This window comes from Haemorhous mexicanus, chromosome 10 (genome assembly GCF_027477595.1).
Source record: "Haemorhous mexicanus isolate bHaeMex1 chromosome 10, bHaeMex1.pri, whole genome shotgun sequence".
Lineage (NCBI taxonomy): Eukaryota > Metazoa > Chordata > Aves > Passeriformes > Fringillidae > Haemorhous > Haemorhous mexicanus.
Genome location: NC_082350.1, coordinates 6,685,629 through 6,699,839, shown reverse-complemented (window position 1 = coordinate 6,699,839; position 14,211 = coordinate 6,685,629).

The following is a 14,211-nucleotide window of genomic DNA, read 5'->3' as shown; positions in this document are numbered from 1 at the left end:
AGAATTTGTTCTGGCTTCATTCCCAGTAGTGAAAGGTGCAGTTTTCCCATGTACAAACTGAGATAGAAAATGCCACTGTGCCATTATTTTATTTCCCCCCTGTACCTCGAGGAACTGGAAAAAGCGACACACATTTAACAGTGCCAAGGGGATGTGGCTGTTCTGCCTGTGCCTCCTGGCCTTTCTCCTTCTCCCATCACATTTGGCATGCAAAATTGAATCATACCCTTCTCACCCACTTCCCACTGGGGGAAAGGTGGCCTTTAAATCATAATATGATTGCAGACAATGCTGCAGAAGGGGAAAATGAGATGAACTTTAAACTCCCCTTTGCTTTACAAATTTGTTCACGTCTTCCCTCACAGCTGCTTAGTCATGCCCATTAGATTTACCATTTTCTGGAAAGGAAAAAGGGAAGTGAATTTTATTATCTATTCAGCATCTGACTTGGTGCCTTTCTCCCCTCTTTTGTCTGGTTTAATCAGAAATTTGCAGAGGTTTTGATTGGGCTTCTTTGATCAGAGCACAGAATCCCCCAGGTAAGGGATCGTTAGTTCTCATTAGCAGAAGAAACATTTTTCCGTGACGCTGCACATCCTTGTCCAGCTAATTGAAGAGTCATCACAGTGACTTTCCTGCCCCATTAGTTTTCATGGATACCTCAGATGCCTCCAACAGCAGACCAGGTTGAAAAGGAGGGGGACTGGAAAACAACCCACAGAAAGGACCAGGCAGTGAATTAATTAGGAGCTGCTAGAAGAAACACTTTGCATCTTTCTGTGCAACTTCAGTGCTACTGGATGGAATTAAGAAAATGAAATGAAGAAGAACTTGGCAAGTTTTATAAGGAGGCTGGGTTGGTATTTGCATATCAAAAGTAGCCAGAATTTTTGGAACAGTAACACACATTTTGAAAGGGATTTTGGTCTTTGTGTTTGAAGAGTTAAATCAGTTTTGGGCTATTAAAAACTGCAGAAGGAGCCCTGATTTGCATATGTGCTGTCGGTAGGAATCTTATCCTTCAGCCTGGCACATCCCCAAATTGGACACTGGACAAGATGTCCATGTGCCTGCTCCTGCCTGTCAGTTCCCCTGGTCCTGCACTTGTGGTGGCAGGGTGGAGGAAATGGGGAGGAACGGGAGAGCATTTAGTGGGAAGGAGGAACATCTCTGCAGTGGGCTGGTAGCCAGCAGGGCTGCACCAGCCTCCCTCAGAGCAGGGCACGGGGCTGGAGCCCAGCCCTGGCACTCCTGCAGCCATTTCAGTTCATGGCACAGCCCGGGGCTGGAAAACCTGCACTGCTGTGAAATGTGATAGTGCTGTGCCCTGGGGTGGGCTGTGGGAAGGGCTGGAATAGGCAGTGCTGCTTCCAGAAGTGTGGAAGGTGAGAGAAGAGCCTGACACCTGAGGGCTCCTGCCTGGTGGTGTCAGAATGGGACCCATCCATTCACAGTGTGTGGGGCAAGAGGCTTTTCCTTCTATATGTATTTCCTCTTTTCCTTTGCAGCAGAGGTCTCTGGATGCTGGAACAGATAAGCAGGAGATGCAATCAGTTTTGTCCAGCTGGAAACCATTCCTGAGGTGCTGGGTACCTATGATCAAGACGTGGTCCCTCAGGTGTCATTGGTTTTCCATGGAGGGCATTTTGCCAGGAGCTTGTTGGATAGGCCAGAGAGAAGCATCAGGCCCTCCTGGCCTTACAATCAAGAGGTGACCTCAGCAGTGGGCCCCTTAGCATGTGTTTTGTCTCAGACCCTGTTCCAGTCAACACTGGGAACTGGATTTTCAAGCTGTGCCCCGTGTCAGTGTCCCAGCCTGAGCCTGGTGCGGTCTGGCCATTCCTGCCTTGTTCACAGAATTCCAGAGTGGTTTGGTTGAAATGGAGCTTGAAGATCATCCAGTCCCACCCCCTGCCATGGACAGGGACACCACCCACCAGAGCAGGTTGCTCAGAGCTCTGTCCAACCAGGCCTTCAGCACTTCCAGGGGTGAATTATCAGTGGGCTGACATTCCTCAGTCTCTGTCCTGGGGAGGTGTGATCTTCCTGCAGTGTCAAGCACAGGTGGCTTTTGGCAGTGGAATGGTGCTGAATAAGCACTCCCTCCTATTTATCATCCCATTTTCCATGTCTGGTGGGAGAACAAGGTGAGGAGGAGGGAAGGGCCCTCCTGAGCCATAGCTCAGTACAGAGAGACTCTGGCACAGCAGCCAGGCACGCACATCTCCCAGCCTCCCAACCACGTTATTGTATTACAGCTGACATTCCTTCCTTCCACTAATATGTTATTTTTGGTCTGACAGCTTTATGAAGGAGAAAAGAGAAATAGAGAGAGAAACACGTACCCGGACAGACACAGACAGTATTCATTCCTTATCAGCAAGGAATGGGTTTGCCTCAGACACCAGAGATCTGCTGATTGAAACATCTTGCTGTCTCCAGCAGCTCACTCTCTGTCATGGAAGGCAGATTCCCAGAGCCTGCAGGTTCCAGTGAAAGGGGCAGGATTAGGTGGGGAGGGCCGGCCTTCCGGGGATTGTGTCTTCCTGGCTTGAGATACTCCCTGAACTCCACTGGGATGTCTAATTAGTGGGACAAATCAGTCTGTGTTGGGATGTTGCCAGCATGGTGGGAGGGTGGCCATGGGGTTGATTCCCTTTAGTGCCTGGTTCTTGTGTTGGGAAGGCTCCCCAGACAGGTGTGACTCAGGGAGAGATGTCCCATCTGTGCTGGCAGAGGAGCAATGACATACCCATGGAATCCTGACTCTGCTTCACTTTGGAGAGAGAGGGAGAGGGGAACTGAAAAAATGTGTGGGAAATGCCACTGGTCATTGTGCTTCAGCCAAAGGCCAGTGGGCAGAAGGAAGTGTGTGTGGGAAGTGGGAGAGGCAGGAACAAAACCTAAAAAGTTGATGGCTGTGATTATGGAAGTGGAAAAAAGGAATGTGAAACAATCTGGATTTTGCTCGAGCTGGATGTTTGCTGGCAAAACCTGAAAGGGAAAAGAAAAAAAAACCTGTGAATGAAAGTGAGGGAAGAAATGTTCCAATATGAAAATAATGCTGAGGTTTGCTCTGCATCCCATGATTCATCAGTGACCTGGAAAATTCACAATGTTCACTCTCATTGCAGGAGAGGTGGTTAGAGGCTGCCAGTCATGGAAGGGCCAGCCTGGACAGCAGGGCCCTGCTGGGGCACATGGATCCTGGGTGGCTGGCTGGGCAGGGATCAGCTGGAAAATGAAGCAAAAGGGCAACCAAGCATCCTATCTATCCACATGCTTCTCTGCCTTTGGCCCATATCCTGTTCCCAGGATGCTTGACCTCCTTGGACACCCTCTGCAGCAAGATCTGCATCAGGTACCTCGTGCTGTCCCCAAAACAACCCCTCTTGCTCACTGTGTGCTGGCTGCCAGGAGAAACAGCTCCAACCCTCTCCATTCCCACATTGCAGCAAAGCCATTCCATTCCCAAGCATGATGGGAGAAAGGCCGATCAAACAGAGCAATTAATTCAACAAACAGTACAATTAAGCTGCAATCCCAGTGTAGTTTCCACCCTGAAACAGAATAAACAGCCTTCCCAGCACGGATAAATAAACTCACAGATGGAGGCTTTTGTGAGTGGCGGAGTTTTCCCTCCGCAGCCCTTCTTGAGAGCACATAAAAACCTCGGAGTACATAAATCTCTGGCTCTCCATTCTGCTGGTTTGGGAGGAAGGAATGGTGCTCCTGCTGTGGGGCAGATGTGTGCTGGCTCCGGAGCCAGGGAAGGGAGCTGCTGGCTCACAGAGGCTGCGGCAGTGCCTCCTCCACGTCCCCAAGGCCAGCCCTTGTCACGGGCCTGACAAGAAACTCACGGTGTGAAAAGCTGTGAAGGAGGAGGGTGACCTGCTTCACACTTGGCTGGACTCACTTGTTGCTTCAGGAACTGATGGAAAATCCCCCTTATTTTGAGCGGGGTTTCAAAACAGACTGAGCTGGCAGTTGAAAAAATCCTCTGCAGAGCCCTTGGGTACAGAGATCAGAACAGAGGCCTTTACCCAAGGAAAAGGGAGGTAAATATTTCCAGGGATGATGCTGACTGCGTGGAGGTGGTGGGATCTAGGCTGGCTGCTCTGACCCTTTCCAAAATCAGTTGGTGACTGTTCTGGGAAAGGCTTTTCCATTACTAGCTGATCTCCATCCTGAGTTATTGGAGTTGGTGAGATGTTACCTCCTTTGAGAGCTGGCTGACTGCAGGAACATCAGAGCAGCATGGGGGAGGAGGATGTGGGAGTTGGAGCTGGACTTGTGTGGGAAGAGCAGCTGGAGTGGAGGTGTTCTGCTGGCATCAGGGATGGAAAGGATGGGGAAAGGGCAGGCTCAGGTTATACTGCAGCTTGCACGGGATTCGGGGTCCTTTCTTTGAGAAGCAGCCAAGTCGGAAGCAGGAGGGAATTGTGCAGTTTAAGAGGTGTGAAAAGCCTGTGCAATGTGACCCTGTGGATGTTGTGGGCAGAGAAAGGAAAGCATTTTTTCCCAAGAAAAGCTTACATGGTGCTGTTATGACCGTGGTGCTGCTGGGGGAGGCTGGCTGGAGGCCAGGGAAGAAAGGGGTGCTCCAGGTGAGTGTCATTCTATGGCCTCCCTTCTGCTCAGCCCTGTGAGCAGGCATGGTGGGGAGCTGGGGAAAGATTGTGGAGGTCACTTATGCAGCTAAACTCCCCCAGAAAGAGATGAAGATGAATTATTTCCTTTTTCCTGCATGGAATTTGTGTTCCTCTTCTTTCCCTTCTCTCCTGCCTCCTGGATGGATTGCTCAGGATCTCTTGAGCACCCAAAAGGTTTGATTTACCATGTAGGGATCCTGGATGCTGACTCGAGGTGGTGAACCTGGCTGCTGTGCTAATGGTCAAAGGAGCTGGGGAAACCATTTCCAGATGGGGAAAATCCAATTTTTTACCCAGTACTTCCAACTGGGTAAATCCAAACAGTGGGAAGGGTTGTGCTGCAGTGGTTGAAGTTTAGGGATGTTCTGTGCATGGCTTGGGGAGTTCAGCACCTGGATTTTAGGGCAGAAGATACCCGGGTCAGCAGGCAGGTTTCTAGTTCTGTGAAGGTTGTACAGAAATGCTGTGTTTGGCTCTGATGTTTGCAGCTCTTCACCAGCAACTTCATGGAGTTGCTTCAAATACACATGGTGGGCCGTCAAACCCAAATCCTTCAGATACACCCTTTAAACTCAAGCCCTGTGACTTGGATGAGGCTCTGAGCAACCTGCTCTAGAGAGAGGTGTCCCTGCCCAGGGCAGGGGTTGGAATGAGATGGTTTTTAAGGTCCCTCCTAACCCACTGTGTGACTCTGTGGTAAGGCTGTGTATGCTGTCACCTGGCCAGGAGTTTTCCAGAGATGTTTTCTTGGATCATTGTTGTTTTCTGGGACTTACCCTGCTGTGGCTTCCCTTTCACTGTTGCCTTGGTGTTGCTGTTACTTCTTAACCAGCAGATCTGATGGCTGCAGAGCAGACTTTGAGGCTCCATGTACCCTGGGCTGGGTTTGGGCTTGGAAGAAGGAGGAAAACATTCCTTTTGTCCTGGCCGGTGACATGACATCATGAGATCAGAGCTCTTCCACTTCCAAAGAGGAAACAGCTGCCATTGTACTCATTCTCCAAGAGCTCCCAGGACTGGCCACTCTCCAGCTTCCTGCAGAAACACCCTTCTGCTTGTAGGGAGCCATAGGTGAGCCAGCTGCTGTGACCCTGCCCTGTCCCCAGCCCAGCTGCAGAGCTGACACAGCCAAATCCCAGGAAGCAGGACAGGACACTCAGAGTCACCAGGCCAGGGTGTAAACCACAGCTGGCTTTGGGCAGCTCAGCAGGGGAATGGCCACATCAGGTTTTGGAGGCAGATGTTTGCCTGTGCTCTGAGCTGGCCACAGAAAGGTCATTGTAGCTGTGGTGCTGAGCTAAGGAGTTCCACTGAGGAGCAAAATACTTGGCTTGGAGCTCTTCTAGTTTTCCTGCATGACTTCTGGTCATCTCAAATGAGCTCAGATCTGCTGGTGAGAAGTCATATGGCTGTGCTGTGTCCCATGGGCCTCTTCACCAGCATTGTGAGTAATAACTTCATTCCATTTCTCATCAGAAATCTCCCTAAAAACTGCAGCTCTTGATATTTTTAGGACAAAGGTCTTACTCAGTAGGAATGCTCTCCAGGCAGAGATGTTCTCCGAGAGTGCAGGCAAACAGGCACCAAACCTGTTCTTCACTGGCCTGGGTTCATTTTGTGCAATGTGGCAGGGAGGGGATGCCACTGCTGCTGCCCAGCTCTGTCCTGTGGCCCTCGAACTGAGGGGGAACCTGGAAGCAGCCAAGGGCCTGCCTGAGCAAGAAGCTGTTCTGGCCACTGTGTCACAGTGGTTTGGCTGCTCCTTTGGCAGCCTCTGGTGAGTCTTAAAAGCTGTAATTGCTCTGGGAGTGTCCTGGGCAGGGCCAGGAGTTGGACTCTGCTCCTTGTGGGTCCCTTCCAGCTCAGGTTCTCCTGTGATCCTTTAGCATTAAGGGATGGGTACCAGTGTCCTGGCTGATGTGTGGACAGAAATCCTGCTGGATATGGCACAGGTCTGCACCTGAATCACCTTGGTGTCCCAAGGAGGTTTCAGCTGTGTGCAGGTGCTGTGTTTGTCAGCACCATCTCCTTGAGCCGAGCCAGGCTGGAGGCAGGGCAGGGATGAGGTCTGGCTGTGCCTGCTCTGGCCCAGCCTGGGGCAGGATCCCACAGCACAAATCCAGGGCTGTTGCTTTGCCCCTCTTTGACAAGTCAGCCATGGCTTCTGTTGTCATTTACAGATCTGGGGCCCTCTCAGTCACTGCTGTCACTGCTCCATGACAAAGTGTGTTTCCCTTGCTGGCGTCCCTTTGCAGAGATCTCTCAGACAGAATGTTTGTACTCATTGACATGGAACAAGCTCAATGGGAATGAAATCATTTATAAAAGTCACGAGAGCCTTTGGATATTGGCGCTTCATTTCCTGCCACGTTCACCGAGTCACAATTAACACTGACCTGAAATATTGCACAGGGCTATTTGTCCTGTCTGTCCTCTTTCATCCCTCACTTCCTTTTTTCCTTCCTCATTTCCTTCCCTTCTGAGCTGGACATATGTCTCCATTTTCACCTGTTTTTTTTCCTCGCTTCACTCTTTTTGTTCTCAGTTTCATTCTCTTCCCTTCTCTTTGTGCTTTATTTTTTTGCCTCTTTGCTTCTCTTATTTCTTGTATTCTTGTCTTCCCCTTGCTTTATTCTCCTTCTATATTTAAACCCAGGCAAAAAGCAAATTATTTATGAAGGGCTGTAATTTATGATGCATTCTTAATGTCTTGGAAGACACAGATAATTTATTTAATGAGTAAAGACACAATAATTCACAGATGATGATTCCAGTCAGAAAATTAGTTTCATTAATTTGCTGTAAATTCGCTGCCTTGATTTAGTGCACAAGGAGTTTCTGAAACCCCGTGAAAATCTTTGCCATGTTTTTTTCTTGTCATTACTGGACCAGTGTGGACGTGTGCTGGTTTTCTCACCCCTTGCTGGCTCTGTCACACTCCTGTGCTCTCCCAACAGTAAGCAGAGATAGCTAAAACATTTCTTTTTCACTGTACGTGTGTAAGAGGCTGAGGAGGAACAGGGATGGAGGTGGAATTCCCATTCCAGGAGGTGATGAAACAGGCAGCAGTCTCAAAATGTTTGTTTTGCAAAGCCACATGCTGTTCCCTGAGCTTTTGCCTGGGAAGTTCGGCTCTACGAGAGAATAAAAAAGTCAGTTTGCTTTTTTTAATAGAGTATAAAAGGTACTTTTTCAAATAAATTTCAGCACAGACAATTTTACAGGAGATTCTTGCTGATAACTGCAGTCTATATAAATATTATAGGAAACCTATAGAAGTGATTCATGGTGTACTATTGATCTAATCTGATTTAACTAAGTGTTTGCATCATGCCTTATTAATCACAAATAATGGGGCTCCAAGGACACCTTGCAGAATCAGGGTTTTGCTCTCCACAGCTCTCAGTGTCCATAGTTCCTGGCTGCATCCTGCTGGGACTGCTGTAGCCCATGGAGATTCCTCAGGGACGAGTTCCATACTGTATTTCATGGTTTTATTTTAAAACAGGTCTGCCAATAGTGCTCTATCCCACCTTTTTAGGGTTTAGCCTATTTGAAGTCAGGTTAGGAAAGCTCCCAGACTTTACTGGAAGGAAAACTTGCAGTGTGGATCATTGTTTGTTCTGCGTGTGGTGGGATGGGGAGGTGTGTCCTGCCAGTGTGGCTGAGCTGTGAGCACACAACAAACCACAGGAATTCCGTGTGCTGGGAGCCCACCAGGGAGATGAGCTGCTCTTCCTGCAGCTGGGCAGGGTCTGGTGTGGTAGAAGAGGAGGAATCTGTGCAAGTACCCTCAGCAAGGTCAGATCAACCAACCCCTCCCACCACGAGCTGCGTGAAGATTAACAAGAATCAGCTGCAAGTTATCATCAGCTGTACATCCATAAATTGACCTGGCTGGGTGGGATTCATCCCAGAGTACTGAAGGAGCTGAGGCATGTCCTCTACAAAGGCCTTGGGAGACTGGGGAGGTCCCAGCTGACTGGAAGCCAGCCAGAATTATTCCAATTTACGAGGAGGGCATGAGGGAAAATCCTGGAGCCTACAGCCCTGTTAGCCTAAGCTCAGTGCCCAGGGAAAATAAGATGGAGAGGATCACACTGGGTACTATTGAAGGCATTTAAAGGACAATGAAATCATTAGGTGCATGCAGCATGGATTCACATTCCTGCCCAGTTCTGGTCAATATTTTTATCAGTGATCTGGATACAGGAGCTGAATGCACTGCGAGTGAGTTTGCTGATGATAAACTGGTAGGTGCTGTTGACTGTTGTGAGGGACAAGAGAACTGGCAGTTCTAACAAGAAACTGGGAGGGGAATGGCTGGGGAGCAGCCCTGCAGAAAGGTTTGGGTGTGTGTGTGGCAGCAGTTCCACAGGAGCCACAAGGGCAAACCACATCCTGGGCAGGGAAAACACAAAGGTGGGCGTCCCTCTGTGTTCAGAGGTGGTGCTCGAGTGCTGTGCCCACTTCTGGACTCCACCATTAGAAAAGGATGTCCAGGGACACGAATATGGGTGGTCAAGCGCTGGAAGAACCTTCCTGGAGATGTGCCTGTTGCTCCAAGCCTGCCAGTGGTTAAAGGACATTTGGGCAATGGCCTTAAAAACACATTTTAAGTTTTGGTCAGCCCTGAAGTGGCTCTTGGACAAGATGATAGTTGTAGGTTCCTTCCAGCTGAGCTGTTCTTAGTTCCACCACTAAGTTTCTTTTTTGCAGAAAGAAGAGTCTGGTAAGGATGGGGTTTTGCTGGAGGATAATTCTGCTGGCACTGGTGGTGGTGCAAGGAGCAGAAATCTGAGCACAGGGTGGATCCTGTTTCATCATTATAGGTGGGAGTAAGCTGTTTCTGGGGTTCATGTTTTGGGTGTCTGATCTCTGTGGACTCTGAGATTCCCCAGACAAACTGCATCTATGTGCACTCATTAGCTTCCCAGATAATTCCCCTTAAATGTATTTCCCCTTGATTTTGCCTGGTGCCTTGTGTACTTTGCCACAGTTGGATTGATATAAGCAGGGCTAGAAAGGATGTTTTAGAATGTTATAAATGGGCATCAGAGTGGGTGATCCTGCCCCTCCCTGCATGCTATCTACAAAATCCTCTACCAAGGGTTGCTGTGCTTGACTTGTGTCGGGTGGAAATGTCCATTTCTGCTGGGGTAGTAAAGTGAAAGCATCCAGAAATTTGGGAAAATGCTTGAAAAGTGTGTGTGTGGGTGGCTGTGTGTCAAAAATTTGATTATAAGTCTAAAATCTTTTGAAAAATAAGTGATGTTGGGTGAGATTTGATTGAGCCACTCTTCCAGGTCCTCTGAGGAGCTCAATCAGTGGGAGCACTCAGCAGGAGCTGATAGAGAGGAGCAGAGGATGATTCCTTTCAAGACAAGGTCCTGGAGGTCTGTCACTAATTTGCTGCCTGTTCTTGTGCTTCTTGAGCTTGTGAACACCCTTTTCTTGCCTGTATCATGCAAGCCAGACCCTTGATCCCCACAAGGATGATTTCTCATGGGTTCTTGTGCCGTACAAGCTGTGACAGCAGTTGTGGTGCTGTTCAGCAGAGGCTCTGCTGGAGTGAGGGATGTGCAGGTCAAGGACTTTGTGTCACCCAGGGTTCTCTCATGCTTGAACGCTTTTTTGGTGGAAGTCTGAGCCCCAGTGGTTCAGTTTTGGCCTGGCAGAGCCTTGCCTAACTTGCAGTTGCTTCTCAAGAGTGTGTGTACCTGTGGCTGACCCTGTTGTGCTCAAGAGCAGCCTGGTGTGAGCAGAGAACTGGATGAATGTCCATGGTCCAACCTTGCCTGCTGCCTTGGGAATGGGAGCCTTCCCATCCTGACAGGTCCTCAGCCTACCACCTCACAGCTCGAGGCTCTTTTCCAGAGTAATCTTCCCATCCTTTCCAAACCTGCTTTCTTGGGAGCAGATGGGGCTTCCCTGTGCCAGGGGACCCTTGTGTGGAAGGGCTGTGCATCCTGGAGCCTGCAGGCTGAGCTGCAGTGAGGGATGGGATGCAAGAAACTGCTCTGCATTTCCATTGCATGGCTCTTGAACCCAAACCTGCCCTCTGTAAGGGACCTGTGTGCTGGATTTGGGATTTGCTTGCTTGAAATTCCAGTCTTGCCAAGGGCAGGGCTAAGTGGTGGCAGCTAATGGTGAAGGCCGCCATTGTCTGGTGGTGGCTATGGGTTCAAAACCTGCCCACAGCCCAGGAGAGAATAATGTTCATGCCCTTGGCTCTACTGCTGGTCATGGATCACTTACCCTTCCTTATTAACAGCCAACACAACATGAGTAAACTGCATTGTGTCTTAGAGGAGCAGGACCAAGATCTTGGCAAAGCTTGTCCTGCACGGGATGAGCCCTCCCCAGGTGCTGTCTCAAGTGTACACTGAGTGTTCCAAACCTCTGCTTGGAGTCTGACACATGAGGAATGAGTACCCCAGGCTAAAACCTCTCCTCTTCCCCAGCAGTGCTTGAGCAGCATGGTGGGAGCAGCTGAGCAAACACAGGGGCAGGGCACAGCCAGCCATGGAGTCTGTGACCTCTGCTCAGCTCTCATCCCTCTGGATCCTCCATGTAGGACTTGGATACCTGGAGATGGTAACGGGTACCAGAGGGGTCAGCAGAGGTGCTGGGTTTCAGTTTTCTCTGGAAAAGGGGATGAAGTCCTTTCCCCCCTGCACCTGCCAGCAATGTGGACTGCTTGCTGCAGCCAAAAGCAGCAGGTTTTGGCTGACTTCTGCTTAATGTCACATTCCACTGCTCTTGCCTAGACAAGGGCTCTATCCCTTACCCTGAGCTGATAACAGGGAGCTGTTTCACTCCTAGAGCAGTGCTTGTCCTTCACTTTGTTTTATACTGCTCTTGGTTTAATTTGAGTTCTGGAATAAAGCCACTGTCTTCTTAAACACCAAGACAACTCCCTCCTGCCCCTTCCCTGAGCATCTCTTTGTCCCCTGTGTGCCACTCTGGTGTCCCAGGAGCTGTTTTTGCTCAGCTGCCTGCAAGGGCACTTGGGCTGTCCCTGAAGAATTTCAGTGATTAATTATTTTTTTAGTTAATATTTTTCTTTTTATCCCCCTTCAGCTGTTTTAGAATCTACTTTCTCAAGGTGGCACAGCATAGGCTTTGGTAGTTGTGCCAGTGTCCTCAGTACTTCCCTGGGGTTCTTCCATTTGGAGCCATTTCCCCTCTTCCCCAGAGATCCTGCTGCACCTGCCTCCCTGCAGGAGCATCCTGTCACACCAGCCAGGTACAGTGGCATTTTCTCCTGGGTGGCTTTTGCTTTTCCCACTGGCATAGCAGGAGCTGCCAGGAAGGCACAGAAATTGCTTTCCCTTCCCTGTAGCTGCTGGGATCTGCTGCTCCTCCTGGGAACTGGAGTCTCTTGCCTGGAGAAAGGGCCCGTCACCTCCCTAAGCCATGGGGCTGCACTGGGAGCTGGGTGAGTCCTGCCTGCAGTGTCCTTGTCCCACATGGAGCAGATGATCAGCCAGACTGCCTGGGAAAGGTGCTGGCTTGCCTGGATCCCAGGTGGACAGGAAATAGCAGCCCCCTGGAGCTGCTCGGGCTCCCTGCTGAATGCAAGTTCATGTCCTGAGACCTTTTTCAAAGCATGAAGAGGAAAATCTGCCTGGGGCCGTGGGGAAGCTGTGAGTCCACAAAGCAATCTGGCTGTGTTAATCTCTCACAGCACAGCATAATCGAGCTCAGCCCCAGCAAAGTGCTGGGCAAATATTGGTGCCTTTTTTTAAACTTGTTACAGAAGCTGGAGCTTATCACACTCTCTGAGCTGCAGTGTCTGCTCCTGTGGGACAGCTGGTAGGAGCCTGGCTTTCTTCCTGAGGACACAATGCCTCTGGTCAGTGGAAATGCCCAGTGTTATTTGAATTTTGCAATCTTTTCCCTGCTGTTACTGGATTGCCCTATTAAATCTGTCCTGGTTAGCTGCTACCCACACCTTCCCCCCATAAAAATCCCTGTGCAGAGACTCCCAGGGGTCACCTGGTGGGGTTACAGCAGAGCTGCCCTCTGCAAACACCAGGCTCTGGCACCTGCCAGGCTGTTCCTTCCCTTTATGCTGCTCCCTGTGCAGTGAGGGAAAATGGAAACAGCTTCTCCCGTGGCAGCTTTGCGACCTGGGAGCTCATAAAGGCAAGAGCACTTTTAATTATGAGCTTGTTCTGATTGTGCCCAGGCTTTGTTTCCTCCTACAGAGCGGGCCAGCCCTCTGAGGTCAGGATGAACTTTGGATACAGAACTTCTGGCACTTGCAATCAGGAAAGCTGGAGAGTTTCCCCCTCCTGAAGCCAGGCACCTGCACTGTGTGATGTATGGCTCCCCTGAGGCCAGTTCTCCTGGCCATAACGCTGCTGAAAGCAGAGCAAACACATTTGTTCCTGGACACAAAATGGTCTTTCTGTTTCCCCAGGCTCTGCACTGCCCCAGGAGCCCCCTGTTCTCCTCCCAGCTGGGAGATGGAAGGGGCTGAGGGAGCCTTTTGGTAAAGAGTCTCATCCTAGGCTTGGAGTTGAGATTTCTATAGCTGGACTCTCTCCTTACACCCTGAACTTGAGCTGACTTGAAAATGAACTCTGAGCCCTCCTTGGAAAGGGAAAGGAGGGCCTGGCAGGAGAGGTTGGAGCTGGAGACCCCTTTCAGTTCCCCTCTCCTGCTGACTCTGTGTGGAAAATGACAGCTCAGGTGCCAGGCCCCTTGGACAAAGGGTCTGAACCAGAACCATGAGGGAAAAATTGATTTTATTCTGGCTTGGAGCAGGATTACTGTGGAATCTTCCAGGGTACTGCATCTCTGTCTGGGCACTGTTGCCCTCTGTTTGCTGGATGCCAGTACAGCTGTAATGGTTATGGCCAATTAATTAGAACCACTTCCCCTTGTTTTCCCCTTATAAATCACTTCCTCTCTAGTCAGCCTGCAGAGAAAACAAGGGGAGAGTGAAACAAGTCTGAAGTAAAATATGAAGCTCCCTTTTATTCCATATTTCAGACAAAGGCAGGCTGTGGGACAGGCAGGGAATGGGCTTTCTGAGCTCTGTGAATTCACACTCTCTTTATGAGCCTCTTCAGTGCATGAAGTGAAGTTTTTAATGGCTGTGGCTGCTCACTTTGAATGGCTGTGAAGTCTGGGTCACAGCAGAGCAGTGTAAATTCCCTTCCTCCTGGCTGCCATCGGAATTAGCTTTTTCCAAAGTGCAAAGCCTGATGAGGGCGGGTCAGCTCGGAGCTGGGCCATGATGAGGATCCTAATCAGGGCTTCAGCCTCGGTTTTCACCCTGATTGTGAAGGAAGAGCAGGGTGCTGCTTTTGTGTGCATTTGGCTTTGTTTAAAGGCTTTCTAGAAGTTACCTTTGGCCAGCTCTCCTGCTGCCTTATCTCCATTCTCCATGGAAAATGGACCAGGCTTGGTGCAGCTGAAGCTGGGTGGGATAAGTCTGGGCTTTTGTCCTTAGCTGCTTGGAAGGTTTGTGTGATCCTAGCTTGGGCTCTTTTCTGTCCCACCTGAGGGGTCTCATCCATGGGTCTGTCCCTGCAAAAGGTCCCAG